The 22,057-nt window shown below is 41.3% G+C and overlaps 1 long non-coding RNA gene across 1 annotated transcript in view; it reads right to left on the bottom strand.

The window, feature by feature from the left end:
• The window catches only part of LOC149868751 (uncharacterized), a 131,390-nt gene extending 114,529 nt beyond the window's left edge, over positions 1-16,861 (bottom strand). Inside the window, exons 1-2 of the long non-coding RNA XR_016441132.1 lie at positions 16,742-16,861; positions 14,395-14,493 (exon numbers count right to left, since the gene is read on the bottom strand). This is a non-coding gene — a long non-coding RNA (uncharacterized LOC149868751). The remainder of the gene's footprint in view (positions 1-14,394; positions 14,494-16,741) is intronic.
• Between the last annotated feature and the right edge of the window lie 5,196 nt (positions 16,862-22,057).

Genomic DNA, 22,057 nt, shown 5'->3' with positions numbered 1-22,057 from the left:
CACTTGGTCAGGAAAGACTGATGGGGTCAGATGACCTCAGCAAGGTGTGTGTCCAGATGTTTTGTGAAGATATCCAGAGTAGGTGATTGTACCACCTCTGGGAGGAGTCTACTCCAGATCCTGGACACTTGAATTGTAAAGAAGTTTTTCCTTATGTCTAATCTAAAGTGCTCTTCTAGAAATGTATGACCATTTGTCCTAGTCTTCCTGTGGGGAGCCCTGGTGAACAGATGTTCATCCAGTCTCTGATATGTGGCCCTTATATACTTATAAGCTATCACCAAGTCCCTTCTGAGTCTTCTCTTCTCCAGGCTGAACAGACCAGGTGTAGCTGGTGAACTCAGACTGGTGGGGTGGTGGAGCATTCCATGGGAGGGGTGGTTGCAGCCAGCCAGAAGCAGGGGGGTTTGCAGCCTCCCTGCTACCAGCCAGAGTGCCCATCCAGCTGCAACCCGCCCGCCCCCCCCCAGCTGGCTGCAAATCCCACCTCACTCCCAGCTGGCTGCAACCCCTCCCCTCCAAAGCCCCTACTCCCGTGGGATACTCTACTGCCCCACCAGCTTTGCCTGGAACAGACCCATGTTTCTCAGGCTCTCATTGTAGGGCCTGCTGTCCATACCTCTAACTATACATGTAGCCCTCCTTTGGACTCTCTCAAGCCTCTCCACATCCTTCCTGAAGCGTGGATGTAGTACTCCAGCTGTGGCCTCAACAAGGCCGAGTAAAGTGGGAGGATGATATCCTTAATTTTGTTTGAGATGCATCGGTTGATGCTTGCTAGTGTTTTTGTTTGCTTTGCCAGCTATGGCATCGCATTGGTGGCTCATATTCATTCTATGGTCTCTCAAGACCCCCAAGTCTCTTTTGATTGTCATGCTAGTAAGTTTCATAGGTTCATAGTTTCATAGTTTCTAGGGTCGGAAGGGACCTGAGCAGATCATCTAGTCCGACCCCCTGCCATGGCAGGAAAGAATACTGGGGTCAAATGACCCCAGCAAGATGTTCATCTAACTTCCTCTTAAACACCACCAGGGTAGGAGCCTGCACCATTTCTCTTGGAAGTTGGTTCCAGACCCTAGCCGCCCTGACCATGAAGTAGCGCCTCCTGATATCTAACCTAAACATACCCTCTGCCAGCTTGTGACCGTTATTCCTGGTCACTCCTGGTGGTGCTCGGGGGAACAGTGACTCCCCCAATGCCTGCTGATCCCCCCTGACTAGTTTATAACAGGCCACAGGATCCCCCCTCAGCCTTCTCTTTTGAAGGCTGAACAGGTCCAGGTCCCGTAGCCTCTCCTCATAGGCCTGCCCTGTTGTCCCCCGATCATATGAGTGGCCCTCCTCTGGACCCTCTCCATGCTGTCAACATCCCTCTTGAAGTGTGGCACCAGAAGTGTAGCACTGCTGAGCCTGTAAGTATGTTGCAAGTTGTTTCTTCCCAGGTGGAGCACCTTACACTTCTTGGTGTTGAACATCACCAGGTTTTGATTTACCAACCTTGTTAGCCTGTCCAAGTCAGCCTATATCCCCAACCTATCCTTCAGCGTGACCACAGTCCCTCATAATTTGGTGTCATCTATGAACTTAGTCAGTCCACTTTTAACACCCAAGTCCAAATCATTAATGAATATGTTAAAAAGCACCGGTCCGAGTACTGAACCCTGAAGGATGCCACTAGTCACCAAGCACCATGTTGGCTCAGTTCCATCTATGATTACACTCTGGGTCCTGCATTGAAGCCAGTTTCCTAGCCACTGGACCCCTGCATTATTGAGGCCACAGTTCCCCAATTTTGCCAGGAGGACGTCATGGAGGACCAAGTCAAAGGCTTTTTTGAAAACCAAGTATATGATGTCAGCCACATTTCCCTTATCCAGGCATTGTATTACCTGATCATAGAAAGAAATGAGGTTGGTCAGGCATGACCTGCCTGCAGTGAAGCCATGTTGGCTATCTATTAGAATGTAGTTTTAATTAGCCTATTGCTAATGGAGTCTTTGAAAATTTTTTCCAGGAGTTTTCTGGAGATTGAGGTCAAACTGATAATAATTCCCTGGATCCTCCTTCCTTCCTTTCTTGTAGATAGCCACCACACTGGCCCTCTTCCAGTCTTCTGTAACCTCTCCTGAGTGCCACAAGTTTTCAAATAGTTTTGCTATGGGTCGTGTGATGACATCGGCCAATTCTTTCAGCACTCTTAGGTGCAATTCATCCAGGCCTTCTGACTTGTAAATATCCAGCCTCTCCTGATGTTCCTTCACAAGATCTTCACCAACTGTTGGTAGGTGATTGCCCCCACCTTGATCATCCTGTAAGATGTTGGACACTTGTAAGGGGAAAAGGGAGGTCATGTTAACTTGTTTATGGCTAGCTGTGTATCCTTAAAAACACAGAAATGTACAATAAATAATTCAATCTGTACAGAAGTTCTACCCATAGCAGAAAGTCAGAGATCCATGGTAATTCCTTGGCCTCTATGCTTCCTAAATCTCTCACTAGAGAAATGCAACTCCAATTATGGCCAATGCCTGATGGGCATAAATGAATTTAATTGCTGGAAATGATTGATCACCCAGTCAGCTTGAATTGTGACTGATTTTATTTTGTGACAGAGGATTATTTTTATGTTGTGATCTTGGAACTTGGAGGAACATTAATACTCCCTAAAATATCCCATAGATATTCTAATAATTGCTTTTCCTGGCAGGAATGTTTTCCTGAGAACATATTTTAACTGAATAATAGAGCATAATAATTGAATGAATATTTTAAAATAGTACTTGTGAATCTTCAGAGAGACACTGCATGAACTATGTAAGAGAGACAATACTACTTTACTTGATTTGCATTTCCAATCAAAATTGGAATTTCAGACTTAAAATACTCACAGACCTAAAATACTCAAAAGCTGAAATTATTCCCTCTACAAAACATCAGCACGGGACTTTTACTCTACTTGCATTCCAAAAACTGCTTTAAGGTTCCAGCTTTAAATGGGGCATTAATTTATGAGAAAATAATTCTGAATGGAGAAGAAAATTAGGTTAACATTTCCAACATCTATAATTTGGAATACTTATACTTCTGAAGGAACCAAAATGATAAAGTATACAGAAAACTTTTCTTCCCTTTCATAAAACTTCCAGCCCTCTTCTGAGATTTATGAAGCCTTTTCACACCTGTATGAAGTTCAAGGACATTGAAATTGCCCGGGAACATGGCTAGTGTCAAATTATGGTGAACTTAATTGTAGCAATATAATCTATAGAGATAAAGAACATATAATAAATGCTGTCAAGAAGATATAATATTTTTAATTAGAGAAGAATACTGACATATTTCCTGCTTCTGCTTGCATTTAACAATTGGTCACCTAAAGATTTTGTCCCAGATACTATTCTACTTATTGGGAATATCTTCACATGTATATTAATGAGAAACAATAAAGTATGGAACAAATTGCACTGGAGTTTATTGCTCCCAGGTGCTGCATTTACACATGTACCTGGGACTACAGTACATTGAGCTGGGTCAGAGCAAGCCCAGTTGTCAGCCAGGGCCTGCTCCAACCAGGCTTAGTGTGCTGTGGAGGGGCTGGCTGGGGCACAAGGGTGCTTCAGTGGGGGGATAGGTGGCAGGCAGCCCCCCTGCACTGAAACATCCTCCAGCCCCAGCCACCCAAATTAGCATTTACACATGTGTTGCTGCACGCAAAAAATCTCCGCAGTGGGATAGTACTTGTGTTTACAAGTACTAACCTGCCACAAAGTGTATTAATTTCCTGTGGTCTAATAGGGCTGCACATTTACTGATGGGCTAATTAGACAACTGCAGTAAACATCTCATGTAGATGTTTACTGCAGTTGGATTTAACTTAACATTAGGGCTTAAGTTCTGGTCACCTATCACCTAGAAATTATTCATCACCTGCAGGAGACCAATTCTATGACATATCTCAGATCCCTGGCTCTTCCATGTTTTTACTGGGCAGGTCAATGGGCCAGAATCCTATGGGTCCTGGTAGTTAGGTTTCTCTTCTGAGAAGTAAGCAATGAATCAATATAATAGATAGATATTTAATACCTTAATCTCACAAATGAATACAGTGTGCATCCAGTCTCAGCACACATGTTGGATCTGCATTTTTCTATTTTTTATTCACTTTCAGGACATGGTATTGTCTCTAGTTTATTTGAAGAGCCAGGTTCTGTTCAGCTATAGTAACGGCTTCACCTTATGGTTTTAAGTAGGATATTGAAGTAGACAGTGATGTATCCTGGCTGTGATTGCCCTCAATGTACCTACCTATCATACATTCCCCATTTCTCATTACTTGGAAAATGGTGCCAGAAGGGAAGCTGGCTCTTTAAGGGCAGGAGATTGGCTACTTCTGGCTTTTGCTACTCACTGAGCTATATAAAAGGCAAGGTAGCATACAGCAGTCAGTTGGCTCCAGGCCAGAAAAAGGTTGGGGAGCTTTGAGGTTATGTTGAACACATCCCAGTATAGCTGGATTCATGGGAGATTTGAACCATGATTTGAAGCATGGAGCATGAATCTAAGAACTGGTGACCAAGTTTGAAGGCTTAATGAAAGATGTACATGACATGTCAAGAAGATCTAAGTATGAAGTTGTCCTGGGAAGTGATACAGAACTATAATGGGGGTATAGCAAGTGAGTGCACTGCTACACAGACAGGTAGGTCCTGATTGAGATTCAGTGGACCTGAATGAATTCTAGCAAAAGACAAATGGCCTGTGGTGTCAGAGAGGTACCACAGAAAGGGTTGCTGATAGAAAAGGAGGGTGCTGAGAACATTGTGGGTGTACAATACCTATCTGACACTGTATAAGGAGAAGAACATAGGGAACTTGCATGATAAACCTGTAAGGTGTCGGACACTTGCAAGGGGAAAAGGGAGGCCAGGTTAACTTGCTTATGGCCAGCTGTGCATCCTTAAAAGCACTGGAGTATAAAATAAATAATTCAACCTGCACAGAAAGGCAGATGGGAGAATAACTATGTCCTGTAATGCACTACTAACTGGGGACTCCTCCAGAGAACGGCTAACTGTGAAGATATGGCTGGTGAGTTAGAGACCTCTAGCAGTAGTCTTTCTCCCACAAGCATACTCCAAACCAGTAAATAAATCTGTGAAGACATTCTTGGATGCCCTTCTGCAGCCATTCATGAAACTTTGGTCTCCAGTGTGCTTGAGACAGGCTAGTGGGGATGACCTGAAAGCAGTCTCACCATGCACCAATTGTATTTCTGGGTTTGGAGTAGGCCTGTATTAAAAGATGGATAGACAGTGTTTAGGGGGTTTCTAGCTGTAGCCTACCACTGCCAGGATCAAGACATATCCTTAGAGGAATTGTTGTCAGTATTAAGAATTGTTGCCTATTTTCTATGCAAAGGTTTTTCTTCAATCTTTTGTGTCCCAGTGGGGTTTCCTACAGATGTCTTTCCTACAATTGTAACCTGGGTGGTACTCCAAGAGGTACCCCCTCTCCAATTGAAGGGATCAAAGCAGATGCACAAGTGCTGTGGGAGGTGTAGGGACTCTCTTCCCCCTATAGAGCAGAGCCAGGCACCAGTGAGGTCTTAACCATATACCTTTTAATGAAACAACAGTACTGGGAACATAACCAGTATAAACCAGGGGGTATAGGTGACACTACAATGCCCCAAGGGGGCAGGATTCAACAAAGGTTAGACACTTACAATCATAGACATATTCATCCAGTTGACAAAACAGGGTTAACAAAATATAAAACACAAACAGCAGATCAAACAATACTGGTTGGCAAAATATAAAAGGCACAAAATACAAAATGTCAAATAACAAGGAATATAGGCCTAGGTACCTGGAGGAGGAGAAAAACACAATGACCCCTTTCCACCACAACAAGAATTTCTTCTTGTTACTTCACTTACTCCAGCTGGGACTTGAACTCAAATCATCCATGTGGTAGGCAGAATTGCTAGCCCACAGCCACCAGTGCTGATATTATACCCAGCTCCTAAGGGTCTTGATCTTCCTGGATCCCTGGCTTCATGTCAGCTGCCTGACCTCTTATTGGAGGAGCTGGAAGCAGAGCTGGGAACCCCTCAGGTCACTGCTGAAAACCTTGCTGGACCTGGGGAGCCTCTCCTGCCGACCAAATGCTGCCTGCAGGTCCCACTCCTTCAGGAACTTCTGGGGAAACTGCTCCTACCCCGCTGTCCCAGCTCTTTGAAGCTCCTTCCTTGTGGTCCCTTCTGAGTTAGCCGCGCTGCCTCTTTTATCCCCCACCCAGGTGACCCAAGGGGCCAATCAGGGGACATGGAGGGTGAGTCTCTGGGGCCTGATTGGTGAGGAAATGGAATCCCAAGTCCTCTAATCATCTTTTACTCTTTCAAAACCCCTGGGCTAAGTCACTGCCAGCTAGCCCATCATATCATTCTCCTTTTATCCGCTATTTTTCACTGTCAAGGTATTTCTTAGAAATATTTTAAAAGAGCGCAGCAATCAGGAAACATAAGAACTTCAATACTCTTCAGCCCCCTACTTCTTTGTATATATTCTGTTAGCATCTGGCTTTCTACATACAATTTAATGTGATAAATTAGTTTCTAATCATCCTGTTGAAATGTCTCTGTTTCACAGCTCAATCTGCTATGCTAGTATAAGGCTTGACTAGAATCTAAGTCAGTATTATGGGGCATAAATAAAGTAATGTGGATGGGTATGTGAGAAAAAAAATCATACTTTTTTGTCATGGGTACTGATATTTCTCTCTCTTTTTTTTTTGCAAAGCATTTAAGGTACCAAAATGATACACACTAAGGTATTTCTTTTGAAAACACCTAGCAAAATAAAAGACATACAGGGTACTTGATAGCAAGATGATAGGTGTTCAGTTAGGAGAGTGTCAAAATGTATTTATACATATATTGGCAATCTTTCAGAGCCCAGGATGCTTGTCTAGGATTGCTTTACCTGTGGGCCCAAAAATGGCAGTTGAGGCTGATGCAGGATTACCATTTTTTTTTTTGCAAATCAGGCACATGTTTCCGTGCAGGGTGGGTGGCTCTGGATTCTTGATTCAGTCCACAGCATACCCTTTCTGCTACTCCAACTTTTCCAGCTTCTATTGTCATAAGATTTCAAAGTACTGAGATCATTGCAGCAGACTCTTTCTCCATTTGAGGCAGTCCTGGGCAATAGTCTCCCATGAATCAATGTTGATGTTACATTTTTTCAAGTTGTCCTTGAAGACATCCATGAAGCAGTTCTTTGCCCTGCTCTTGAGTGTCTGAACCAGAACTGAAAAGGTTGCTGGATAACACAGAGTTAAAAAGAAACATGTACAGGCATACAAGGGGAAAAACCCCAAAAGGCCAGTACGCATGCCCAAACATGTCCCATGCTTGGCCATTATGTAATTTGAAGAGAGGTAATTTAAATTGACAAAATGCGCATGCCCAAGCATGTACTAGAACTTTCCAGGGAACTGTCTGATTGGCCTTGGGGGGAATATTTAAGCCAGCAAGTTTCTGCCCACAGTGGAGACCAGACCAGATCTGAAGGAGACCGCCTCAGGAGAATCACAGAACCCTGGTTCGCATGAGTCCAGAGTTCCACTGGTGATTGTCTCCCCACCACTGTCATGTCCCGGCGTGCCCCATCCTCAAAAACGCTCGTCTTCTTTTTGGTTCGATTAACTCATTCGTTCGCCACTGTCGTGTCCTGGTGTACCCACCCTCGCACACGTTTCGACTAACTCGTTCATCTGTGTCTTCAACTAACTCGTTTACCTCCGTTCTGGCTAACTCATTCATCTTCGTCTCCATTGTCATTACCGATTGTCTTCGTTTATCATTATCGTTGTAACCAAGTCTGACCTGACCTACGCTACAGTACCATCACGTAGCATAAGTAAAGAGAAAATAAAAAGTTTTTCTTTGGCAACCATACGAGTGTCGACCGCCTGACTCCTCGCCACTAGCCCCCACCTGTCCGATCGTGTCGGCCTAGACCGTGACAAGGCGCTTGGTCGCCACATTGAACATATACTTTGACTGAGGTAGAAAAATATAATTTATTTTGGGAGTGTGGAGTTGGACATTCGGATGGTGTGGCCAGCCCAGCAAAGTTGATAATGGATGATCATTACCTCGATGATCATGGCGTTTGCTTGTGAGACAACGTTAAGGTTGGTGTGTGTGTCTTCCCATCGGATTTGAAGGACCTTCTGCAGGCAGCATTGATAGTACTTCTCCAGAGACTTGAGATGTCTCCTGTATATTGTCCATGTCTCAGTTCTGTACAATAAAGTGGGGCTCATGATTGCTTAATAAGCCATGAGCTTGGTTTTGGATCTGATGTTGTGATCTTTGAATATCTGTTTCCCCATGTGTCCAAAGGCTGCATTTCCACTTTTAAGGTGAAGTTGGATTTCTTCATTGATGTCAGCTTTTTGTGAGAGGTGGTTTCCAAGGTATGGGAAATACTCACCATAATTCTGAATTACAGGAACTGGGGACTGCTCAGTAAGAGCTTGTTGATGGGAACCTTAGTCTTCTGAATATTAAGCATCAGTCCAATTTTCTTGTATGTCTCAGTAAAGACATCAGTGATTGCCTGAAGGTCTACTTCTGAGTGAACACAGACCACAGCTTCATTAGCGTACTGGAGCTCAATGACTTGAGTTTGGGGTACTCTTGGTTATAGCTTGGAGTCAACTGAGATTAAATAGTTAGCCACTCATTCTGTAGTTTATCTCCACTCTGACTGGAAAACTGTTTGTGGGCAGATGTTGTTAAACTCCCTTGTTTCTTTCTGTTGCTTTCCTTCCTTTTTTCCCCTTATGGCATCAAACTGTACCATTTAATGCAATCACTATTTTCAACTTGAACAGATTTTGGGAGATTTTCATGGGGGTGGCAAAAATCAGATCCTTGCACCCACGATAACCCAAATTTCATATATGCACTTTAAAGCAGGGGTTGGCAATGGCTCTCAGAGGCACTAGATACAACTCATGGATGAGGGGCTTTGGTGCAATTTAGTGGCAGTGGGCTTCAGCTGTGGGTACTTTCCCCATGGCTCTGTGACAAGAAGTATTGGCTATGGGTATTTATCTCTTGGGTCATTCCTGCCCATAGCCAGAAAAGGTTGCCAACCTCTGGTCTACAGCATGGAGGTTGATCTCTAAGAAATGGTTGTAAGACTTTTTCTTAATTTTGGCAAAATAATGTCATTTTTGGAAACCTCTGAGCCATTCTAGCTTAGACTTTGAAAAAAAAAGCCTGTAGTAGTTATTGAGTCTGGAAACCCCCATACCAATGGATAAAGATAGGCAGAGTCATAAGCAACTGAAAAGTAAGGTTCCTAATGCAAAGCCTTAGAAGATTTAACTCACTGTTACTAATTCTTGGCATTTGACTTAGTGAGAAATGTATCCTGCATTAAAAGTTTCTGGCACTCTAAGTTCAGAAATTGAAACTGTGACTTAAGTGCATGTTGAGGGCTCTGAAGCAAACAGTAACCCGCCTCCCTCCTGCCCCACAAAAATATTATTTTAATCTAATGATGATTTATACATTTGAATGCTTTGCCTGTTAAAGTTGTTAACTGTTGGTATTTGTTACTAGCTTAACTTTGTGTATGTGTGCATGTAAATATATGTTTGTAATAGTTATGTTTATTCACTCTCTCCTGTTTAGTGCTTAGATTCATCTGCCTGCTAAATTTAAGGATCTCATTATTTCTTATCCCTTTCTATTTATCAGAATTGCAGAGAAACTGGCAAAGTTAGTAACTCTACTAATGATTAGTAATTTCTGAGAACCTTAGGTGCAATCCCATGTTCCTAATCCTCCCTTAAAAATCGACTACTTTAATTACATGGTAATTTTAATTTCAAATCTGCAGGGGACAGCAACTCAATATAAGCATGAAAAAAATAATGAGAAGCTTAATTATAGTAATGCTATCATTAACTCCTAATAAAGAAAAAAAAGGGTTAGCTTCATTTTATTTTAGCTTGAATACCTAATACAATTTCTATTATAATACCGTAGCAATATTTTCTGGGATTTTAAGAAAAAGCTAGATATTTTTTCACTGGTAACCTATATAATTATGAAATAAGTAATATCCATTTAGAACTTATCATGCTTTTCATAATGTTATCTGGTATCTTTTCTTATTGCTTCTCAAACTGCTTTATAAATAAGATTAAGTATCCTTAACTTTTATTTTACATTTCTAATTTTTATATTACTCTTTTCAAATCCCAAGAGAGGCAAGTAGCAAGGCCAGGCATCAAACTCAGGTTTTGTAGTCATTGCAATAATTGCACTGTAGAGATATGCTCTTTCATGAACAACCCTTCCCCACCTTCAGCTCTAAAAAGTCTTTTCCCTGTCGTATGGTAAAGGTTAGTAAAAAACACTGTTCCTAGCCACCACTTTTTTACAAGTTTGTTGTGCAGTCTCTTGGGAAAATATGTAAGTTCCATTACTTTGATCTTTTAAATATAGACCAAACAAAGCACTAGAACATGGTTGAGGGAACATTCCCACATCATAGAAGACCGATGGGGATAATCCAAAACTAGGAAATTATTTGCTGTAACTGTAACTTTTATGATTCAATTTCACTTTTCTTGGTGGAATTGGTGAGGAGTGGTGTATCTTAAAAATCTTTCTGAGTGAGTTTTGAGACAGCGATTATATTTTATTTTAACACAAAGATTTTTTTTAACAAAGCACAGGAAAATACCAAGCTCATTTTTACTTTTGGTTACATGTGTAGCACTTCTATTGGTGCCAACAGCATTGGTTCTACTCATTCAGGCTAATAGGATGTCATGCATGTAACTGGAACTGAGTTTGAGCTGCTGCTCCGCAATTTCTACAGGTTTCTAAATGCTGTCTAGGAATGCAAAGCCCAAATTCTTCATCTGCTGAATTCTAGAGGCATCCAAATCTGGGATCAAGGAGGTAAAGGGATTGTTTTGTTTCCCTTTTGCTTTAAAGAGTAATTGATAAATGATTCAAGACTATCAGAAGCTACCAAAGCTACAGAATGGAGAATGAACCAAACATCTTCTTGCTAAAACAATTACTTAGTTAATGTCGCTGTCTCCATATCTTCCCAGTTCAAAATCCAAGTGCATTACAGCAGTTATTCATAAATAGCACAACATTCCTGAACACTCAGCTCTGCTGGTGACAAATGTTTAAATGTGAAGTGCATTAGTGTAGCATCAGACATTGTCAATAATGCATGTTCACCACCATTTAATTATTTTGGAAACATCTGTTGAAGGAAAATATCCTCCAGAGGGGAATAAGGAAGTAAAGTGCATTAGTGACTATGTAAACCACATTTCACTCTGCAAAATAGAAAACCCTAAAGGGAAGCCCAGTATTCATGGTCATGGATTGAATATTAAGAATGTATTCTTCTAATTCTGTTCCCCTGGTTAAGTGAGTCATTGGTTCATCTAAACGTTGTGAATTGGGTTGTGTATAGAGGTAAGAGATGGCCCTAACATGTCCATGTCCAGATTAGATCCTGTTCTACTGTGGTGGTCAGCATCACAGTATGACTGGGTAAATGCAAACATATTGGTGGACATGCATGGACAAAGTACTACACCTGGGTTGTTATAGGGTGCCACTTTCAAAGACTACATATAAGGCAGTGGCTGGGGCCACAACAATGCTGGTATTCCATAGTCTTCTTACAGGCCAGTCATGGGGCAGATCAGCTGTTGAGCACAAACGTCTCTCCTTGTTATGGATGGCAATTGGGATGTAGGCCTGTCCACAGAGGGACCTGCCCACGGAGGTACCTACACTCAGATACACTAGAATCAGGCCATTTCCATGTGGCCCAGTGTGCACCAACAGTCTGTCTCCACAGCCTTCCAAAGAGGAGTAGAGGGAAGTGAGAGGACTCTTTATGTACCTCCCCCCACAGAGCTCATGGTGATAGTGGACAGACCACCAAACATCCTCCTCCAGGTCCTCATGGACCCGTTGTGGTCTCTCCATACTGATACCTGAGGGAGCCTGGAAGAAAGGATCCTTCCATTCATGCAGACATTTAGGAAGGCATCACTATATTTTCCATGAACAGAAATTAGAGCTACCACTGATCCTACCCTTCAGGTGTGACTGTGAGGGGCCCTGACAAAAGTACTGATCTTCCTTCTCTGACCACCTGGTAGCAACAGTGCCTGTCTGGACCTCAGTGACTGTGTGTGTCCAGGACTACTTGAACAAATCCATAATCAGTCTGGTTCAGACTTGTCTTTTGGAAAGTTCCTCCCTGTACCACCTATATGCTCTCTGGAAGCAGTGCCATCTGGGTGGTGTGAGTGATATGCTCCCAGTGTCTGAGGATCAATATTCTACTGCTTCTCCTTGTTTAAAGATTCAGGAGGCAAGGTTTGGAGCCTGCTCTCCTTGTTCTTCTCCTAACCCTTCTCATCTCTACTATTTCTTTATGTCTAGCCCCTCAGTCAGAGGAATTCCAAACTCTAGGATTATGTTGTGCAGAATGTGACTGTCAGGGATTTTCTTGAAGGGCTCTTGCTTGGGAATCCCCAGCCTTAACGTGATTTCTTTGAAAAACCCTTTCAAACCACCCCCAGGAGTAGCTTCTACAGTGGGTAAGTCCCTGACTCCTTGGACTCTGAAACCAAGCACGAACCTCCTGGCTATCTCTGTGCACAATCCCCCCCACATCCTTTTAACTGCAGATGAAAAACTGCATTTTTGTAAATCCATTTTTTTTCCTGTCTCATGATTTTACATCAAAAAAACCCATCCCATTTGTAAAAGGTAACTTGGTTATTTGCATCACAACTCAGGAGGCATTTTACTCTGTTTACTTTGTACATATGCACATATTCATGTGCAAAGCTTTGAGGTACAAAATGACATCTATCCTTGAGGCTGAGACACGTTTGAGGAGTTACCATTAAACCTATACAGCCCAATTTTCTGACATATTAGCATTATTCTGTGATTAAAGTTGTCTAATTTAAATGTTCCCTGCTCATCTATGAAGGTGGGTGAGGAGGGAGTGGATTACTGGCTGCATCCCTAACTTGCTAACCAGAACAGCTGAGCTAAAGCAAAAGGGAATATGTTTATACCAATAAAAAGTTGAAACAAATGATTCTCTAGCAGGAGGGCAGCAGTAGGATCTTATTTCCCCTGGGACTTCTCTTAGGATATCACCACCCAATATTTTAGACATTGAGCAGCGGCTCAGTGTCTCCTGAGTAAAATTTTCCAGCAATATAGAAATGTTCATAGTAGGTAGTTACATCTTATATGGTTAGTCATACAGACTACCCATATTAAAATGTTACTATGGGTAATATGGCTTTGCTTACATTCCTAGACTTTTCAAGACTGAAACTAAAAGCAAGAGATACACTATCAAACCATCTGGTTACAATAGAACATTTTACTGAACATACCATGCATTTTATGTGCATTGTATATGATACAGCTGTTCATTCTCAGCTGCTTGTTGAACAACATTTCTTCCCCCCCCCCTTACTTTATTTCAACAATGGAATTTTTCTATGGTAGCTTTAATTCCATGGCTTAGAAATGGTCAGTCTGCAGACACTTTGGTCCTTTTCTTAACATGAAAAATAAAGGATTTTCTCTACAGAAATTTTTCTGTTTTTTTCCTGGAAAACAGATTGTTATTTAGCTCCATTTTCAGTTCTTTATAATGAAATACAGATAAAATAAAAACTACAGCCCCTGCAAAATAAAGTTTCTTGTTTCTGCTAGTGAGTTCTTTCCATGGACAATCAGTAAAAAAATGATGTCTGTATATTTAACATAATTTAACATGTCTACAGCCTGAGCAATTATCTTAATCGCAGGGAAGCAAGGCCTAGTGGTAAGTCTTATCCTCCCTTGTCAGGCTTGTTCCTTTGATATTAGAATCTAGATGCATACCGAATGGGTGGAAGTAGGATTTTATTAAAGGAGGGTCAGTCTTCTGTTAATCTAATTTATAAGCATTAACGGGTGTGGAAGAGCATTAATTGATTTGTTGGGAGCATTCTAACCTCCATTCAACTTGATCTGCCTTTTCCCATCCACTCCCCCTTTGGAAGCAGATACTTGGAAAAATGACGTGTTACTTGGACTAAACATTAGTTGTCTCTAACTCAATATTTATATTTTCTATCTTGAATGAACCCCAGAGTTGTGTGTGTGTGTGTGAAACCACAAATATACCATAATATATTTATATAACTGTGCCAGTGAATAAATGACAGTTTAAAAGTCTGTGTCTTTTCTCATCATTAATGAATCAGTTTTCACCAGTACAGTACTGCTAGTTATTCACAAAAACTAACCTTGAGAGGTAAAGGGTTAATGTGCTTCAGTAGAAAGGGTCAGGTTCCTTCAATGGAGCATGGAGTCAGAGAACAGCAGTGTAAGGGAACAAATGAAACCTTGAAACAGAGAAGAAAAAGTAATTTTCTAGACTATGTTTAAGTTTCTCAAATAAAATGCAATATTAAAATGATCTTTAATCATTAAAAGTCCTATTTAGGTTTAATCAGTCATTGATCCTTTTTTGAAAATTCTCACTTTTTCAGATGAGATTTTTTTCCCCCCATTTTTGAGTTGCAGTGTTTTTTTGTGTGTGTGTGATTCTTCATTGTGTCTTCTTCCATCCTCTCTTTAATTTTTATTCACCCCCCTTTTTTATATACAGGTACTCCTCACTTAATATCATCCTGGTTAACGTTGTTTCATTATTATATCGCTGATCTATTAGAGAACATTCTCATTTAAAGTTGCACAATGTTTGGTTATAATGTTGTCTGGCCACCACCTGCTAGTAGGTAACTACTGTGACGTAATTAGATTCACTTAACATCGTTTCACTTAAAGTCACATTTTTTAAGAATGTAACTACAACGTTAAGCAAGGAGTAGCTGTACAGGTTTTAAGTTTCCATGACAGATCAAAACATGTACATCTTGGAGATTCAGTAATGGGAGGGAGAGGGGAAAGGGGGCAAAAATGAATAGACAAAATATAAAAATGCATGAAAGATTTCAAAGCTTAAGATTTGGAAAGACGTTTTTTTTTTTTAAATTTGTTTGGAAATTAATCTAATTTTTAAACAAACCATCATCTTTTGAAAAAAATCATTATTTCATCGATTTGGTCAAATATAACCTCTTCCTTTATTAGTAAGTTTCCTATCATAAGCCAGTGATGCGGTCTTACTTAAATGGATACATACTCCTTTTGATTTGTTCAGTAGGTTTCATATAGGGAACATATTTTTTTCCAAAAGAAGTAACTTCAACACTCACAGGATGAGCTTTAGAGCATTCTGACAAATCCACCCTATTCTAAGTTAGTATAGGCTGTGATTAGTTGGATGCATCCCCAATTACATCTACAGTCTCAGCTTCCTCCATGAAGAAAGTGTCTACTTGAGTCGCTGATTGTCCAGTAGCCTGATATACTGTGCAATAGTGATGTGTGGCAAAAACCAGGCTGTGATGTAGTAGTATCAAGCTACTGTGCAATAGCATCACAAAAAAGGTGTTTGCCAGTGCTACTTGGGTTACTTAGGTTACTGCACATCTACTTAGCACTTGCTTATACATGTACTAAATAAATGTGCAGTAACCACTGCGCAGTAGCATCTTGTGTAGATGTGCCCTCTGTTTACCAGCACACAGTTGCAGGTTGATTCTTGATCTCAGAATCAAAGGATTTGCTTGTATGTAGCTCCATACATCTTCCATGCATCCTTCTTACAGAGGAGGTACATTAGGTCAGGGGTTGGCAACCTACAGAACTCAGGTTGGATCTGGACCACAGAGCCATTGGATCTGGCTCATGAAGGGGATTTGGAGGCATTTGGCCACTGGGGGGGTGGGGCTTAGCAATATTTAGTGATGGAGAACTTCACCCATGCATTGCAGCTGCATAGTAAAGAGAAGTGAAAGCAGTGGTTGGCTCTTAGCACCAGCCTTCCTCAGACCCAAGTTGGGCCATTTCAGCTTGCCACCAGAAAACATCACCAACCACTGTAATAAGTAGGATATTACTGCTGCCTCCTGAGTGAAACATCTCTCTTCATACCAGTTCAAAGCAAGAGGGAAGAAGTACTTTCATGTAATACTAGGTACTATGACAATGAAAGTAGAAAGGAAGGTTGGTTAGTATAATTGTTCTAAACACGATAGAATGCTTTTGAACATTTAGATCCTAAAGTTGAAATTTTGTATATCAGTTATCTGTTACTGTTAAAATATGACATTTGGTACATGTCTAATATTACATTACCTTAAAAATTAAATGAAACAAAGTCTTAGAAAGAGCCCAGTTCTAAAAAGCAGAATATCTATGGGTTTTTTTCCCCCCTACCTCATTTCTGGAAGGCATGTTGTTCAATAATTCAGGAGGAGCAAAAATCAGCATATCTTACAGCATATTTGATGTGCCAACAAACAGACTAGAGATTGCTTCATTTCAATTAGCCCCTTTGTTGCCAACAAAAGACTGACAAACATACTGAGAGAGGGCCAGGAGTACAACACTTTTGCTTTTCACATAGCTTTTTATTTGATGCTAGTTTTCTTATCGCAGCTTCTCACCAGTCCCCCTCCTCCTCATACTTTCTTCCTCCTTTGCCATACTCTATCTACTATTGTTCTCCTTGTATCTTCTTACCTGGGATCAAGTGATTCTCTCCAGCACAAAAATAAGAGTCCGTATTCTTTTTCAGGCCTCTTCTGATCTCCTCCGCTAATTGGCTCAGGTGTAAACCAAGCCAGCAGGGCTGCGACTTTGATGTGACACTTTAGAGCAGAGCACCTGGTAACGTCCCTGTTTGTGTGTCAAATACCAGCCGGCCTTGCCTGCTGCTCAAGCCCAGCTAATAAAAACGCTAGTAATCACGTTGTATTACAAGGCTCAAATTCATGCTGTTACTTTATTGCAAGGTTGTCATTAATTTTGCAGGGTGAACCTGGAATCTGATCTGACCTGTTTTTAATAAGTGTGGGTCTGTGCACAAGTGTCTGTGTGAGTGACAGAAAGGTGACTGCCAGCTGTTTCTTCCTTACATATGGTGTTACCCTACGCTTTGATCAATAATGCTGTTTCACTTTAAAAAGGAACTCATTTTATAAAGATGCAGAAAAGGGGCCTTCCTACCCTCCTGTCCCTGTGGTTTATTTGTAAAGCATACACAATTAGGGAAAGGTCAGTCAACAGTAAATAATATTTCACTGTGTTCATTTGCATTAATCTTCTACTTTGCTCTGTATAGAGCTGAGCCAATCATTGCAGTTTTCTATATTCCAATCTTTGAGTGGTGGTATTTAGTAGAATTACAAACACAGAGAAATCCATAAAAGGAAGAAAGTTCAGGTTGCTGCTGTTTACAGATTTTTTTTTAAGAAATAGGAAATGAACATGGCTGAAATTTCATCTTAAGTACAGTCTTATGGAAAAAAAATGCATACAGTTTCTTACTTTAAAAAATCTGAATGTTTAAATTTCTAATTCTTGGGACAATGAAACATCTTCCACCAATATATGTTCTCTACAACACTGAACAGATTGCTATCAGTCAAAATAATATTTATTATAATAGGGGTATTTAATCTTTGTTAAATCTAATAATATTTGCTATTTTTGTACAAATTTAATTTTTGAAATGCTATCAAATGTATTTTTTGTTGTGTCCTCATGTCTGTGATTCAGGCATGTAAAATAACTATAAAAGGTTTTGGTTGCAGCACATTATATGGAAGTAACTGCTTCCCAAATGTTTGCTAAAATAAGTCCTTTTGATTATAAAGGACATTTTTAAGGTTACATAAATTGCATGCGAAAGCTAAAAATCCATATATTATTCTGAATACTGTGCATATACATGCGGTTAACAAAGCTGAAAAAATGTCTATCATTAATTTACTCAAGTGAGGGCCAATTTCAATATTATGAGTTTTTCTCATATTCAACTTCATATGATTCTTTTTTACTTGGACACTGAAAAATATTAACACAGAAGTACTTGAGTTTAGAAAACGTACATCTATTCAGCTCTTGTGTTTATGGCTTTTGCAGGAAGCTTTAAAGAGCGCTGAAAGTACACAGCACATTGCAAACTTTATAGAGTTCAAACAAGTGGGTCACTTAGGGTCTGGGGCTGCAATCCAAGCACTATAGGGTTTATCATAGCTAATTAGAACAATAAAGATCATCCTATTATGGTAGCATGTCTTTAAAAGTAAGCCAAGAATAACTTTCAAAATAAAACTAAAGACTTCCCTACAGAGAAGATGTAATTTTTCACAAGGCGCAAAATTGGATTATATGCAAGAAGAAAGCAGTAGCAACTTGTGACAATAATGATTTTTGAAAAGTAAGTGAAAGTCCTGTTATGGCAGACATCGTTGTTGTTGTTTCTTAATAACTCCTTGGGTTGCCTAACAAAACTGAGTAAACAACACGTTGGTGAGACTTGAAAATGATTAAACTGGGAGGAATTACAAAAACTAATTACGAGACCAGTAAAAGGGAGTTTGATCAGGAACTTTGTCAAAAAAAGAGGGGGAGTTAAATTAATGTCCTGGTAGAAAATAATCCTAATCACAGCTGGCTAATGGAAGGGAAAGTAGACAATAAGGGAACAAAGCAGTCAGCACAATTTTGGGCTGCATATTTAAAGGTATCACTTCCTTCCTGATACAGTTCAGGTGCAACTTCATCTGTAACATGGCATCTAGTACAGATCATCTCATTACTGGAGAGAGACTGAAAAATTGGATGGAGTTCAAAGAAGAGCAATACAAATTCTTGCCAGATTAGAGCTACTGATTTACACACCAAGTGAAAAACCAGAGCCTGTTGCCATTGATATCACAATAGGAGGTTTTTGTATGTTTTTTCTGGTGGGGTGACAGGGGGAGGTGTAAAGTTTGTTTGGTTACTTATTTTTTAATTTGGTGGGAACAATATTAAACCCTAAAGAAGTTGACCATACATTTCTTAGCTAAGTGAAAGCTAAAGATTTGACTGCAAATATTTTCAGGATATTACCACAGAAGAGCATAATTCTGAAATGCAGATAGTAAAATGAAGCAAGTTAAAGGAAATGGGATAAAACTGAGAGGGGGAAAAATGTAGGCTGAAGATGAAGAAAAGGTCTACTGATACTGAAATGAATTCAGTTATAAGATAGCTTCCCTAGCAAAATACTGCAAGCCCTTTCATCTGACACAACTAAACTGGATGATCTAATACAGCCTAAAGATCCACAGGGAATCAAGTCACATAGGACAATGTTACACATAGCATGTTTTCTTGGAGTTTTGTAAAGGTATAGGGGGACTATTTTGTGAAGCAGTTCCTCCCTCTGCTGTTTTCAGGACACTTCTGCACAAAAGGAGTAAGGGGCTCTGTTATTCCTTTTGTCAGCTACCTCTATACTATTCTCAGTATGGCAAAGGAAGCAACATTCGTGCAGCTGTTCTGATTTCCCTCACCCCTCGCGAAGTGACAGGAAGATACAGGAGGGGATGGGGAAGGGGGAAAGCCTTAGTATACCTTCTCAGCATGCCAGGCAGCACAGCTGTGCTGGCACATCATATGTAGATGCTCAATGTGGGGACCAAACACAGGTTTTTCCCTCCTGGAGCTCTGGGGAACATGGGGTTGTGTTTCCATTCCAGTATTGCCTAAGAGCACCGTTACATGTGCTACCTGCTTGCTCCAGCCTGGTGACAAAATGATGTCTGACCTCTCTGTAGTGATCACGTGGTTCAAGAAACACAGGTATGCATGAATGAGAAGAACTAAAACCAAGTTTTACTGTTTTATTTGTGGAGCAGTAGACGAGTTTCTGCAGGCCATTTGTCTGCTTTTTTCAAACTGATTAGCCTGACTTGGGAACCATCTCCCAATTCCCAATTCTCTGTAGTCTTCTTATTTAGAGAGCATCTCTCTATCTTCTAACACTACACCCTCAGTTTGTAAGGACATTTACTCTTAGGTGTGATGGAACCAGATTTATTAAGTGGGCATTTTCACTCTGAATTATTGTTACAAAAGAAGCACTGATATTTTAAGGATGGGAAAAAATGACACCTGTCCTTTGGAAATAATGGGGAATGACAAATCAGAGTTTAAAATCATATGACTGAACTTACAATTTTTTTTAATCTGATTTATTACTATTACTACTAGAAGAAAAGCTCAAAAATGTGACAGCTCTGCCTGTATCTCACGCCATCTCCTAAGAAAATAGTAATAATAATAATCAAAGGGCTTAGAGTTTAAAGCATCTGTTTTCTTCCTACATTTTTGGTCATTTGAATAAAGGACTCGTTTAAATTCTCACTGACGTGGTCCTGGGCCTGAAGACTTTCCCCTAATATGCTTTGAAGAATTACACCTCGTGCACTCTTGACATTTTCAGGGAAAATGTGGATTAGTGTTTCTGTGAAACAGCTTAAAATCTGTCCCTTGGTTTTTAATTATTACTGAGGACTGAGAAGCCCAGGGAGAAAGAAACCATTTTAACCGCCCACTCTTACCCCCAAAAGCATCACTGATTAGCAAAATGAAACTAAGTGAGTGTTTCTCTGGTACAACAGGAATAGATTTAGGGAATATGATAATTTTAAAAAACTCATATATATTGCAGTAATTATACCCTACACTAACTTTGTTACACAGACATCTTATACTATAATTAGCTCAAATAATTGCTGGGATGGGATGGGCTCCACCTTTCCCCTAAAGGTAAGCGTGTGTTCTCTTCCAGGTTGGTGAACCTCCTTCGGCGGGCTTTAAACTAGGCTCGTCGGGGGAGGGGGAAGATGAGGGTGGAGGAGACGATGAACTACCAGGCCCAGCAACAGCCAGCGAGCCCAGACCAATGGTCAAAAGGGAGAAACAGGTAAGTGATGGGGGACAGGGCATTGCTGAGACTAGGGGGTCAGCGGGCACAACCGTTGGAGGCCTCAAATGCCTCTACACGAATGCTCGAAGTATGGGGAAGAAGCAGGAGGAACTCGCCCTCCTCCTAGCTGTCACCAGCCCCAACATAGTAGGGATCACAGAAACGTGGTGGGAGTCATCGCATGACTGGGCGGTGAGTGTCAAGGGCTATAGGCTATACAGGAGGGACAGGATAGGAAGGAAAGGTGGAGGAGTAGCACTCTACATCAAGGAGGAATATACTTCCTCGTTAATTAGCAAGGGGGTAGAGGGGGGGCACTCTGAGGTGCTCTGGGTTAGAGTAAAAGGCAGTCCAGGGGAGAGAGACTTAACGGTGGGAGTCTACTATAGACCTCCCAAACAGGGAGAAGAGCTCGACCAGGAATTCTTAGGTCAGCTCACAGAGGCAGTGAGGGCTAAGGATGTGGTCATCATGGGGGACCTGAACTTCCCAGACATCTGCTGGGAGGAGCAGTCAGCCAAGTCTGATCGCTCACGTCGGTTCTTAGCCAGAGTGCAGGACCTCCATCTAACCCAGGAGGTGCACAGTCCCACCAGGGGAGACGCCTTGTTGGACCTGGTGCTGGCCACGGGTGATGACCTGGTGAGGGGGCTGCGGGTGATGGGCCACCTGGGAGACAGTGATCATCGCTTGCTGGAATTCACCATCCAGCGTAAGGTGGCAAAGGGCTGCAGCAAGGCAACAGCCCTAGACTTTAGGAGGGCTGACTTCAACAAGCTAAGGAGGATCGTTGGGGAAGCGCTGAGGACCCAGAGGGGAAGGGAATCATATGTCGAAGGTGAGTGGTTGCTCCTTAAGGAGACGATCCTCCATGCCCAAAGGGAGGTAATCCCAACAAGGGTCAAAGGGAGCAGGAGGGCACATAAACCCCCATGGCTCACTAAGAGCATCCGGGAATGTCTCCTTGCTAAAAGGGAGGCATACACCCAATGGAGGGATGGGGTCATCACCAAGAAGGACTATGTTACAGTCGCCCGAGGATGTAGGGGGGCAGTCAGGAGGGCCAAGGCAGA

This window comes from Crocodylus siamensis, chromosome 3, assembly GCF_052110815.1.
Source record: "Crocodylus siamensis isolate JL-2025a chromosome 3, ASM5211081v1, whole genome shotgun sequence".
In the NCBI taxonomy this organism is placed as follows: Eukaryota; Metazoa; Chordata; order Crocodylia; family Crocodylidae; genus Crocodylus; species Crocodylus siamensis.
Note: the sequence above shows the minus strand (reverse complement) of the source record. Positions and strands in the feature narration are given on the sequence as shown.